The sequence below is a fragment of the Gopherus evgoodei genome, chromosome 22 (assembly GCF_007399415.2).
Source record: "Gopherus evgoodei ecotype Sinaloan lineage chromosome 22, rGopEvg1_v1.p, whole genome shotgun sequence".
Taxonomy (NCBI): domain Eukaryota; kingdom Metazoa; phylum Chordata; order Testudines; family Testudinidae; genus Gopherus; species Gopherus evgoodei.
Window position 1 is genome coordinate 12,884,316 of NC_044343.1, and position 12,510 is coordinate 12,896,825.

Consider the following 12,510-nt stretch of genomic DNA (forward strand, 5'->3'; position numbering starts at 1 on the left):
AGGCCAATGCTCAAACCACTGAGCTATCCCTCCCCTCTGAAAAGAAAACAATAATTGGAGATATACCTAGCTCCTAGAACTGGAAGGTCATTGAGTCCAGCCCCCTGCCTTCACTAGCAGGACCAAGTACTGATTTTTGCCCCAGATCCCTAAATGGCCCCCCTCAAGGATTGAACTCACATCTCTGGGTTTATCAGGCCAATGCTCAAACCACCAAGCGTTATCCCCTCCACCAAGGGGACCATCAAAAGTGGCACATCTGCATCTCCGCTCCAGTGCTGCAGTGCCCCTGAGAGAATGTGACGGCCATGCTCTGCAGGGAGCACCCCTGGGGTTTAACAGGGCCGGGCACAGCCGTGCTGCTGGGAAACAGGGGGATTTCCCTTCGAAAATGTTGGTGGAAATGAAAATAAATGTCATTTTCTCTGGAGCAGGGAGGCAGGGCATCCTGGGAGATGAAGTCCAGTTCGGGAGCCCAGCCCATAGAGGATAATAGCAACCGAGGCACCATGGCAGCATTTGGGGGTTTGCCTGTGAAAATAGCTCTTTCCCGGGGAAAGGGAACTCCCGTCACACAGAGTCGAACCCCCAAGTGCTGGTCGAACCACAGGTGTGGTGGGAAAGTCTGGACTGGCCCCAACACAGCAAAGAAAGGCCTCACTGTTCCCCAACGCCATGCCCCATAGCACTTGTGAGAGGGACTCTGGGGCCAAGGGGGCGGCATTTCCCGGGGGTGTCTCCTACAGAGCAGATGTTGCTTTCCCAGGGAGCTAGGATTTTCAGTTTTGTTTGGACGTATTCCTGGAGGAGTCATCACACGACATCATCTATAATTAAAGAATAAGCCTTCATTCCTGGAGACTCCCGGACATCCTGGAGGGTTGGCAACCTACGGGGAGCTGGACAGTTCCTGTGGGAACAGGGGTGCACAGGGCTTTCCCTGCAGAATCATGCCAGCCTGCTAGCCTGACGCTGACTCTGGCCCACTAGGCTGAGAGACAGCCTCATCCTAACCTGCCGTAGCCTTGTTTACACACGAACGTAGGCTCTCTGGGGCTGTAGTGGTATAGTTAAAAATCATAGATTATTAGGGTTGGAAGGGACCTCAGGAGATCATCTAGTCCAACCCCCTGCTCAAAGCAGGACCAATCCCCAAATGGATCCCTCAAGGACTGAGCTCACAACCTTGGGTTTAGTAGGCCAGTGCTCAAACCACTGAGTTAAATAGCTCCCCATAGTGGTATAGTTAAAGCGATACAACACCCTAATGTGGACACACACCAGTACAAGAGAAGGGGAATCAGCTATCCCAGTAACAGAAACCTTTCTTCTGGTATTACTGTGTCCACACGATTGGCTATAGTGATAACATTCACCCCCCAACCAAACCAGCAGGCCAGATTCTGCTCTCATTGACACAGGCATAAATTCAGAGTCACTCCACTGAAGTCAAGTGAAGTGACTCTGGATTCACACTGGTGTAACTGATTAGATGCCACCCACTGTATGGGCTCCCTGGGAGAAGGCAGCCTATGCCAGTTATTGTGTGCACCTCATGCACTGGACAAAGATGAGGATGGCCAACGGTGCCAAGGCTGATTAGCACCTTCAGAGCCCGAGGTATGCAGCCCCGCACCCACAGGAAGGGGGGCTAACCTGATTTGTGGAAATCAGTGTCACTGTCTGACAGACTGTAGCATAGGACTGGTGGAGAAGGCACCGGGGCAGTGATGTTAAATCCTTCATGCAGGGGAAGCAGCCGTGGCTGGAATTCCAGCTGCACTGCTCTGTTCCACCCCAGAGATGGCCACATTCCAGTGTGGGGAGAGCCATATATATGGTAGGAAAGCTGTGGCCATATAGAGCTGATTCAGAGCTGTTTCTATAGTCACCACAGCTCGATGTCACAGCAGGAACAATGTCTGGCAAGCAGCTAAATATACCCCTTGTATTTTACACACGTCAAGTCAGCAATGACAGTTCATTTGCACTCAGAACGCTTTCGCTTTTCTAGCCTCTGCTGGGTAGGAGGTGAATTCAGGTCCATTCTCTGTGCGTCATGTCCCTGTCCTGACATCAGCGTCTATTTGGACTCCTGCCTTCCCTGGGGAGCTTCTATTTCTGGTGGTATGAGTGGGACGCACGGCGGAGCTGGGCTGTGGGTTTTTAAATCGTAGCTTGCTGACAAGAGAGGAGAACAACTTGCACTCGCTCCAGGCCTCGCGCTCACCTCCTGGCTTCCAGCAGAGCTCTAATGGGACCAGGAGGGGCTGGTTTGGGCCCATGCTGGCCAGCCTGTACCATGGTTATTTATTGTTGGCCCCAGCCAAGGAGAAGGTCCCACTGCGCCAGTTGCCGTACAGATGTAAGGAAGCAGACAAGCCCAGGTCCTCAGAGGTATTGAGATGCCCACTTCCTATTGGAATCAGTGGGAATTAGGTGCCTAAATAGCTTTGAGGTCCCAGCCCCAGGGGGCTTGCAATCTACACGGCAGACAGGCCACAGGAGGGTTAGGTCACCAGCAGGCAGACAGCGTTAAGCAGCAAAGCAGAAGCCCCGGCGGGCCCCTGGCAGGAGGATGTTATTGGCAGTGCTGGAAGGGATTGCGGCAGCTCTTTGGGTTTTGCAGGGGAGGCTTTGCCATGCATGGGTGGGGGCGGGCAGGGAGACCCTGTGGGAGACTTGGGCAGGCGAGGCTGCCATCCCCAGGAAAGCGCAGGCCAGATCCACGGCTGCCCAGCTCAGGGGTGGTGAAGCAGCTGGTGTGTGAGGTGCTGCATTGCTCAAAGGCTCCTTGTCCGTACACACAAAGCCCTCCCCAGCGTACCCCCGCCCTACAGATCCACCTATTGCCAACCCACCCTCATGCTTCCCCTGCGAACTCACGTGGGAACAGCTCCCACAAAGCCACCACCTTGTCCTGCACAGCCCTCCTCAAAACTCCCCTCCTTGGTAACTGTCACGGAGTCACTGGGCGATGCTCTGGAACTGCTCCCCATCAAGCCAGGCAGGACTTTGGGGAGCCTCCTCTCCCTTGGAGCAGACTTGTTCAGGGCAAGAAGCTCACACGGCTTCACCTCCTGGGTCTCTCCTTGGAGCATTCAGCATCCTCTGCTCCTCCGTGCGCTTCCCACAGCGAGTCCACCCCAGCGGGGTCCTGGGGAAGCCACAGGGTCCTGCACCCCCACTTTGCAGTCAGACGTGACTCTCAGCCAGCCAGTAACACAGAGGTTTATTCGATGACAGGAACAGGGTTTAAAACAGAGCTCGTAGATACAGCGAACCGGACCCCTCGGCTGGGTCCATTCTGGGGGGCAGTGACCCAGACCCCCAGGTCTGCCCTCCACCCTTGACCCCAGCCAGCTCCAGACTAACAACCCCTCCCAGCCCTCCTCTCTCCTCAGCCCCTTTCCCGGGCCAGGAGGTCACCTGATCCCTTTGTCTCCAACACCTTCATCTGGCACCTTTGCAGAGGAGGGGCCCAGGCCATCAGTTGCTAGGAGACAGAGTGTCGGGCATTTAGGTGCACTGGCCCCTTGCTCTGTCAGATACTTAAGAACTGCCATGGGGACACTGAGGCACCAACACAGTATTCAGAGAAAACATTAAGAACTTTCCTAGTTCGTCACATCTCTCCCCCCTTCGAGACCGAACTGAGCGAGGTCACTCCAGCCAGTGACCTGGGGAAGTTCGAACCCACCAAGGTTCCCATGGATGCCCCAGCATCTCTCCCACCCCTTGGTGTGAGTTACACCAGGACAGTCCAGTCTTACGCCCTCCCTTAGGTCGGGTGTGCTTGATGGCACTTGCAGGCCGCATGTGGGAAGGTTTATGCAGCCCACACCCTTTGTCACCCCAGTACCCCTGGGCTTCAAGCTGGGATTGAGTCTTTTCCCAGCACTCAGGTCTGTGATTCAGGCTCCCTTGGTTAAGAGCCCCCATCTTGGCCTTGCCAGCTTTGGGCGTGGGCAGCCGCTTCCCAATTTGTGGCCCAGACACAACACCTCTGCCGTCCCCCCTTACACTCTCCAGCTTTTACCGTCAGTCCCACCTCCTTGAGGCAGCCCAGCCCCCTCTTCACCTGGGACACCTGTTCCTCCCAGGTCTGGCTAAAGATGCACATGTTATCAGTGTCTGCCAGGGCCAAGTTCTCCATCCCTCTCAGCTTGTCTAGAATCTCCCCAGGCCTAGGCATGGGGTCGGCATCGGACACTGTGATGGCTTTAAGCTTCTGATAGCCCCCATAAAACCAGATCATCCTGTCTCGCTTGGGGATCAGCCCCACGGGTGTGCTCCATGGGCTGTAAAATGGCTGGATCCCATCTAAAGCCAGCATGTCCCTGACCTCTCTCTCCAGGTTCTGGGCTGCTTTCCCAGTGACTTTGAACGGGGAACACCTGATGGGGAGATTGTCTCCCACCTCAGGGAAGAGATCCCCCAGGGGGTCTTCCCCCTTCTCCATCCAATCCTCCCTCTTCAGGTCCAGGGGTCCCCTCACTCTCCTCCCATCCAGCAGCTCGAAAGGGAAGAACCCTGTGGATTCCTGGGGTACCACCAGCTGCCTCCCGATTCCCCCCAGTTCTACTTCCCCTTGGGGAGCCCATTCCCGGTACAGGAATCCCTCCTCCTGCAGGACTCTGTCCCTGCAGCCTTCCCCAAGGGGGGTTGCAGCGCTGTGGCCAGCAAGTTCCCTCAGCTTCTCCAAGGAGGGATCCTTCTGCAGCTTGGTCTGGGATCCAGCTGCTGGGGCAGGGAGTGGGACCTGCTCCCTCTCGCTGGCTGGGCCTGGGGTCACAGCCCCCCTGAGCCCTGTCCCTGGTAGCTCCCTCCCTGCTGTGTAATCACTTCCCAGCAGCACGTCTGGACCAGGCAAACCTGTTTGGCAGCTGACCTGCCCTGCCCGGGTGTCCCCCCACTCAGCTGGGATCTCAGCTCCCCCCGTGCTCAGCGCTGCCCTTGCTGTCCCAGTGGGGCCAGGCAGCGAGCTCTCTGCTCTGGTCCCAGCATCAGAGCCAGTGTGAGCCCCCTCTCCGGTGTGCAGGGGGGCGGGGAGCATCTCTCCCTCCCACTCAGCCCCAGGGGGCTGGTTACAGGTAGGCAGGTATCCTGAGCCCAGCAGCCTCTCCCCCCTGCCAGCCAGGTTATTTGCATTTTCACTGACCATTTCCATCCTAGCCAATTGGTTCCCTGGATTTGAATTCAAACCCTCGGCCGTTACAGGAGCGGGGCTTGGATCCTGTCCCATGGGGAGACAGTCACCCCCCAACAGGGCCTCCCAGACGATATCCTGGAGAACCCCAACTACCAGCCAGCCCGACCCCTCCTGGGTCTGCACAGGGATCTGGGCCATAGGCAGGGTGAGGGGCTTCACCCCAGGGAACTTCACCCAGGTCCCACAGTCCCTCAGCATCTGGGGCTGCACCACCACAGTTCTCTCTGTCCCAGGGTCTCGCCCCTGCAGGTGTGTTTCCCCAGTGACCCCTGGGCAGCCCCCTATGTCTCTCTGCTCCACCATCACCAGTCCACGCTGCTGCTGCTTCTCCTGCAGCTTTTCCTCGGGCTCTTGCTTTCTCTCACGGTCCTCTCGCTCTCTCGGGCTCTGCTCCCATCCCATCCATCTCCAATCTCCTGATGGGGAACCCAATCGTGAAGACCCTCGTCTGATTGGGGACCAGACTCCCGGGGATGCCTGGCTGATGCTCCAGCTGCTCTCAGATCCTCTTGTAGCCCCATCTGGGCCAGGAATCTGCTCCTCAGAGCGGTGCTTCTCCTCCAGCTGCACGATTAACTGTGCCTTGGTGAATTTCCCCATGCGTAACCCTCTCTTTGTGCACAGGATCACAATGTCCTTCTCAAGGAGATGGTGATAGGCCATCACTTCACCATTCCCAAGTGGCTCTGGACTCACAGGCCTGTGTGCTCTTGGCTCCCCCACGGTTTCCAGGAAGAACCCCGGGTGTGCCAGCCCTTCTCGTGATCACCACCTCTTTGCCAGGGTCGAGCTGCAGACTCCTCCGCCCTGGGACTGCTCCTGCAATCCCCCGGGGGAACCCTGCTACTGCAAAATCCTTCTCTCTCCCAGGGTCGAGCGGCAAGCTCCTCCGCCCCTGAGACTGCTCGCTGCAGTCCTCAGGGGGACCCCGTTACTCCAACAGTCCTTCTCGCTGGTCACACACTCCCAGAGGTTAACCGCCCCCTGAAACCGTCCCACTTTGAGCCCTCAGCACGCCTGGTCCTCGTTATCTCTCCTTTGTTTTACTGCTCCCCAGTCACTTACTGCAAGCAGCGCCATTCACGGGGTGCAGTACGTCCCGCCGCTGCCACCAGTTGTCACGGAGTCACTGGGCGATGCTCTGGAACTGCTCCCCATCAAGCCAGGCAGGACTTTGGGGAGCCTCCTCTCCCTTGGAGCAGACTTGTTCAGGGCAAGAAGCTCACACGGCTTCACCTCCTGGGTCTCTCCTTGGAGCATTCAGCATCCTCTGCCCCTCCGTGCGCTTCCCACAGCGAGTCCACCCCAGCGGGGTCCTGGGGAAGCCACAGGGTCCTGCACCCCCACTTTGCAGTCAGACGTGACTCTCAGCCAGCCAGTAACACAGAGGTTTATTCGATGACAGGAACAGGGTTTAAAACAGAGCTTGTAGATACAGCGAACCGGACCCCTCGGCTGGGTCCATTCTGGGGGGCAGTGAGCCAGACCCCTAGGTCTGCCCTCCACCCTTGACCCCAGCCAGCTCCAGACTAACAACCCCTCCCAGCCCCTCCTCTCTCCTCAGCCCCTTTCCCGGGCCAGGAGGTCACCTGATCCCTTTGTCTCCAACACCTTCATCTGGCACCTTTGCAGAGGAGGGGCCCAGGCCATCAGTTGCTAGGAGACAGAGTGTCGGGCATTTAGGTGCACTGGCCCCTTGCTCTGTCAGATACTTAAGAACTGCCATGGGGACACTGAGGGCTTGTCTACATCAGAAAGTTGCAGCGCTGGTGAGGGAGTTACAGCGCTGCAACTTTGAAGGTGTACACATCTGCAGGGCATCACCAGCTCTGCAACTCCCTGTTTGCAGCGCTGGCCGTACTGCCGTTTTGTCTCGGGTGTAGAGGATCCAGCGCTGGTGAACCAGCGCTGGTAATCCAATGTAGACACTTACCAGCGCTTTTCTTGACCTCCGTGGAAGGAGGAAGCCTCTGGTAATCAAGCTGATTTCCTTTCCCGGTTTGCTCTCTCGATCCCGGAACACCGAGCAAGCAGGTAAGGAGAACCGCTTGCTCGGCGGTTCGGGGAACGAGAGAGCAAACCGGGAAAGGAGACCAGCTTTGCCGCGGTTTGCTCTCTCGTTCCCGGAACCCCGAGCAAGCAGGTAAGGAGAACCGCTTGCTCGGCGGTTCGGGGAACGAGAGAGCAAACCGGGAAAGGAGACCAGCTTTGCCGCGGTTTGCTCTCGCGTTCCCGGAGCCACCCTGCAAACCGCAGGGAAGGAGACCTGCTTGCTCGGGGTTCCGGGAACGAGAGAGCAAACCGCGGCGAAGCTGGTCTCCTTTCCCGGTTTGCTCTCTCGTTCCCCGAACCGCCGAGCAAGCGGTTCTCCTTACCTGCTTGCTCGGGGTTCCGGGAACGAGAGAGCAAACCGGGAAAGGAGACCAGCTTTGCCGCGGTTTGCTCTCTCGTTCCCGGAGCCACCCTGCAAACCGCAGGGAAGGAGAACCGCTTGCTCGGCGGTTCGGGGAACGAGAGAGCAAACCGGGAAAGGAGACCAGCTTCGCCGCGGTTTGCTCTCCCGTTCCCCGAGCAAGCAGGTCTCCTTCCCTGCGGTTTGCAGGGGGTTCGGGAACGCGAGAGCAAACCGCGGCGAAGCGGGTCTCCTTTCCCGGTTTGCTCTCTAGTTCCCGGAGCCCCGAGCAAGCAGGTCTCCTTCCCTGCGGTTTGCTGGGTGGCTCCGGGAACGCGAGAGCAAACCGCGGGGAAGGAGACCAGCTTCGCCGCGGTTTGCTCTCCCGTTCCCCGAGCAAGCAGGTCTCCTTCCCTGCGGTTTGCTGGGTGGCTCCGGGAACGCGAGAGCAAACCGCGGGGAAGCTGGTCTCCTTTCCCGGTTTGCTCTCTCGTTCCCGAACCCCCGAGCAAGCAGGTCTCCTTCCCTGCGGTTTGCTGGGTGGCTCCGGGAACGCGAGAGCAAACCGCGGGGAAGCTGGTCTCCTTTCCCGGTTTGCTCTCTCGTTCCCGGAACCCCCGAGCAAGCAGGTCTCCTTCCCTGCGGTTTGCAGGGTGGCTCCGGGAACGCGAGAGCAAACCGCGGCGAAGCTGGTCTCCTTTCCCGGTTTGCTCTCTAGTTCCCGGAGCCCCGAGCAAGCAGGTCTCCTTCCCTGCGGTTTGCTGGGTGGCTCCGGGAACGCGAGAGCAAACCGGGAAAGGAGACCAGCTTCGCCGCGGTTTGCTCTCCCGTTCCCCGAGCAAGCAGGTCTCCTTCCCTGCGGTTTGCAGGGGGTTCGGGAACGCGAGAGCAAACCGCGGCGAAGCGGGTCTCCTTTCCCGGTTTGCTCTCTCGTTCCCCGAACCCCGAGCAAGCTGGTCTCCTTCCCTGCGGTTTGCAGGGGGGTTCGGGGAACGCGAGAGCAAACCGCGGCGAAGCTGGTCTCCTTTCCCGGTTTGCTCTCCCGTTCCCCGAACCCCCCCTTGAAGCCGCCCAACAGCGCTGCAGTGTGGCCACATCTAACACCACTTGCAGCGCTGGTTGCTGTAAGTGTGGCCACTCTGCAGCGCTGGCCCTATACAGCTGTACTAATACAGCTGTAACTACCAGCGCTGCAAAATTTTAGATGTAGACATGGCCTGAGGCACCAACACAGTACTCAGAGAAAACATTAAGAACTTTCCTAGTTCGTCACAGTAACGTGGAGGGGGAAGCTCAGCGTGAGGATAGCTATGCAGGGAGAGCTGGGATCTCTCTACTGACTGGCTAGGAATTATCCCCTTTCATTATCTATCACCCCATCTTCCGCGTCTCACCCCACCTCTCTTATCCACCTCTGGCCTCTCGTTTTCTGGAGTGAGTTTTTTGGGGTAGGGGCTTCTAGCAACCAGCATGGAAATTGGAGGAAGAGGAGTTTGCAGGAGGCACCCTGGAGTCAGTCTGGGTGCACAGGGCTGGAATGTCTGCTGCAGCTCCAACTCCTCTGTACATGGTCCTCCTTAGAAAGAGCCCCTTTAGTTTTACAGACATGGAGTCTTTTCCTGGTATTACCCAGCCCATGGCCCATGAAACCCGACTGTCCTTTGTTATATTTGTACAGCATCCAGCACAATGGGGCTCCGCCTGGCTGCGGCTTTTAGACGTCACTGCAACATTCATGTTAAATAATGAAGAATAATAGTGCTCAATGCCATGACACTGCAGGGCGAGAGAGCCACCGAGAAAGAATCTCTTCTTAATTGGGGTTCGGCGGATAGTCTTTGGCGCCGGGGTTTGGCTGGCTTCCACTGGACAATTCACTAACACAGCCCACAGCTGGGAATTCCGGATGGATGAATATTACTGACCCCAGTCGATCTGTACGCACGTCACAGAGGAGGTCAGGATCATTATCCGCATTGTACAAGAGGGGAAACTGAGGCACAGAGAGACAAAATGCCCTCCTTAAAGCCACCCTGCAGGCCAGTGGCAGAGCCGAGAATAGAGCCCAGGGAGCATCCAGACCAGCCAGGGGCTCTCTAGCTCAGCACTCTCAGCCCAGCCTTTGGGCCTACTGCAGCCTGACAGAGACCCCTTCTCGAGCTTTGTGGCTGCCTGATGCTGCTTTCTAGTGGCTGGGCCCTGCTACGCACAGCAGCCAGTTCTTCAGCTTGCACATAGCGGGGAGTGTGTCTATGGATGTAGGTTCATCACCGCGGCAGGGTAGGAACCTGCCATGATGGCGGGGCTGGGAGGTGAAAGGACGGCACAGGGCTGGGGCTGAGCTGTGATTCAGAATTCACCTGCCAGTCTCACGCCCGACAAAACGTCCGACTTCTCTCAGCGTTCAAGGGAAAAGAAAAACAAGCCGCCTCCATGGGGTCACCCACGTTTGCTGCAAGGTTGTTTCTCTTTCCCCAGCCTTGAGCTTTTATGGTGGTTTGCATCTTGCTCCCGAACTCTCCGGCCCCTCCGAGATAAAGATTTGCCCAGCAGGGGCAGGCGATTATCTAGAAAGGCTCCAGAAAATGCAGTTTCCTGCTGGGAGTGTGCTCAGGGCAAGGCCCATCAGCATGTTCTGGGGGCCTGGATACCCTGCCTGGGTAACTGCACTTGTGGATTGGGGGGAGCAGCTGAGAAACCCCATCCCCCAGTGGAGGGGGGGAAGAGCGTGTCTGACATCAGGGTCGTTTAGTTGCCAAGCTTCTGCTGGGAGTTTTGCTGCTCACCAAGAGGATGTGCAGACCTAGATGCTGACAAAGTATCTGCCCTTGGCCATGGCAGTGGTGGCCAGTTCCTTTCCTGGGGACGGGGAGCTGTGCTTGTCCTGGGGTATGCTGGCCACTGCCCAAGGCAGGGTGCCAGGCTAGATGTCCCCTGGCCTGAATCCTGAATCCCCCTGGCCTTTCTGAGGGTTACCTGGCAGCTGTTTCCTTGTCCGGGGGGACGCGGTCGAAAGTGGGACGGCTCAGCAAGGGAGTCCTTACATGTAGCACTTTTCCTTGTGTGACCCCAAACTCTACAGTCTAGTGCCTAGAGCAAGGGAGTGGGGCCAGGACTCCTGGGTTCTATTTCCAGCTCCATCGCAGACTCAGTGGGTGACCCTGGGCAAGTCACACCCTTTTCCATGCCTCAGTTTCCCCAACTGGGATACAGGGAGACGATACTCCTGCCCCAGTGCAAATCACACAGCGGACAGGGCTGTGTAAGTGCAGTGATTTTCCTTTGCACACACACCATCCTTTCCAGCAGTGGGCCCCTGATACTTGTCAATGGCTGCAGCCCTACAGCGTGCCCAGGGGTGGAGATATCAGTCTCCCTCCTTTACAGATGGGGAAACTGAGGGACAGGGTGGGGGCATCATCCCGGCAGCATGTGGCAGGGCTGGGAACAGGCCCAGGTCCCAGGCCTCACCCACAGCAAAGCCCAGGACCGAGCAGGCGTGATCCAGGCACAAGCGACGTCTCTAGGACACCAGGGTCCCTACTCCAACCGGCTCGCTGATCTCCACGTGCCAGGTCAGGCCCTTTGATGCTGGCAAGCGCTGGGCTTACAGCAATGCCCAGCCCAGGCTGCCCTGCTGCCAGAAGGGACTGACTGGCCTGTCTGGTGCCCTCCCCTCCTGGCTCTGGCCACTGCACGTGCTGCAGCCGGCTGGACACCCCTGGCATAATGGAGTGATGCCTGGGGCAAGGCGGGTGGGGCAGGCAGACACTGCTGTATGTCTGGGGCGGAGAGAGCTGTGCTGGGTGTGTTACTGCTTAGCAGCCTGTGCCCAAAATGCCTCTGCATCCCACAGCCCCGGCACACAGAGGGGGGCAGCGCCCAGGCACATGTGAGGGACGTGCATAGCCCAGGGACACACCCAGTGCACAGTCCTGCCCCCCAGCACACGCCACACTCCACCTCTCAGACACTCCCTCCCACAAACCACAGCCCCACTCGCACCCTGCCCCCCCGAACCATGCACCCCCCTTTCTCCCTACACTCCCCCCGACACCCCCACTTGCTGCAGAGCCAGGCAGCCACAGCCATGCCAGCTGACACTGTCCCCTGGATCAAATCTGCTGCAGGAACGCGCTGCAGGCCCTGAGAGCAAGACAAATTCTCCAGGCCACACACCCCGGCCCTGCCGCCCCAGGGGCTCCAAAGTGCTTTACAGCTGTTAGCAGATTTCATGGTACAGCCTTCCCAGGCAGGGGCCTGGCCTGGCGAGCACCCCCACAGGAGGAAATGTGGGCATGGAGCATGTCAGAGATTTGCCCAAGGTTACCTAGGAAGTCTGTAGCCAAGACAGGAATTGAACCCGGACACACACCCAGAGGAATCCCCAGGGCACGGCCCCGAGTCTGGATTAGTTTAGCCTGGAGAGGACAGACTGGACCAAGATCTCTCTCCACACATGTGTGCAGAGGCGCTGGAACTACAGGTGACAGCATCCAAACAACTGCTTTTCATCAGACACAGGTTTGTTCAGTGGCATCCAGCTCCCCCACTGCAAACGCTGTCCCAGCGCCCCGCCATGCAATGCTTAATTCATGCCAGGGCTGAGCCCGGCACCTCTGGTTGGCAGTTCAGAGCCTGGCACCTCCAGTTGGCAGTTCAGAGCCCGGCTGCCGTGTGCCCGTACGCTAGCAGTGCCAGCATGTGGGTGTCTGGGCACACGGAGACACTGCAGCCCCCCTCCCAGAGCTGCTCCTCAGGGCCGGGGGGGTGGAGTGGGGGTGTCCCATGGGGCAGGCTGTCGGAAGAGCTGGGACCAGCCTTAGGTAGAGTGACCAGACAGCAAGTGTGAACAATCGGGAGGGGGTGGGGGGTAATAGGCACCTATAAAAGAAAATGCCCCAAA

The 12,510-nt window shown here is 58.1% G+C and overlaps 1 protein-coding gene across 1 annotated transcript in view; it reads right to left on the reverse strand.

Moving 5' to 3' along the window:
• The window catches only part of LOC115638776 (GRAM domain-containing protein 2B-like), a 48,713-nt gene that overhangs the window by 19,804 nt on the left and 16,399 nt on the right, over positions 1–12,510 (reverse strand). The gene's annotated exons all lie outside the window — the stretch shown is intronic.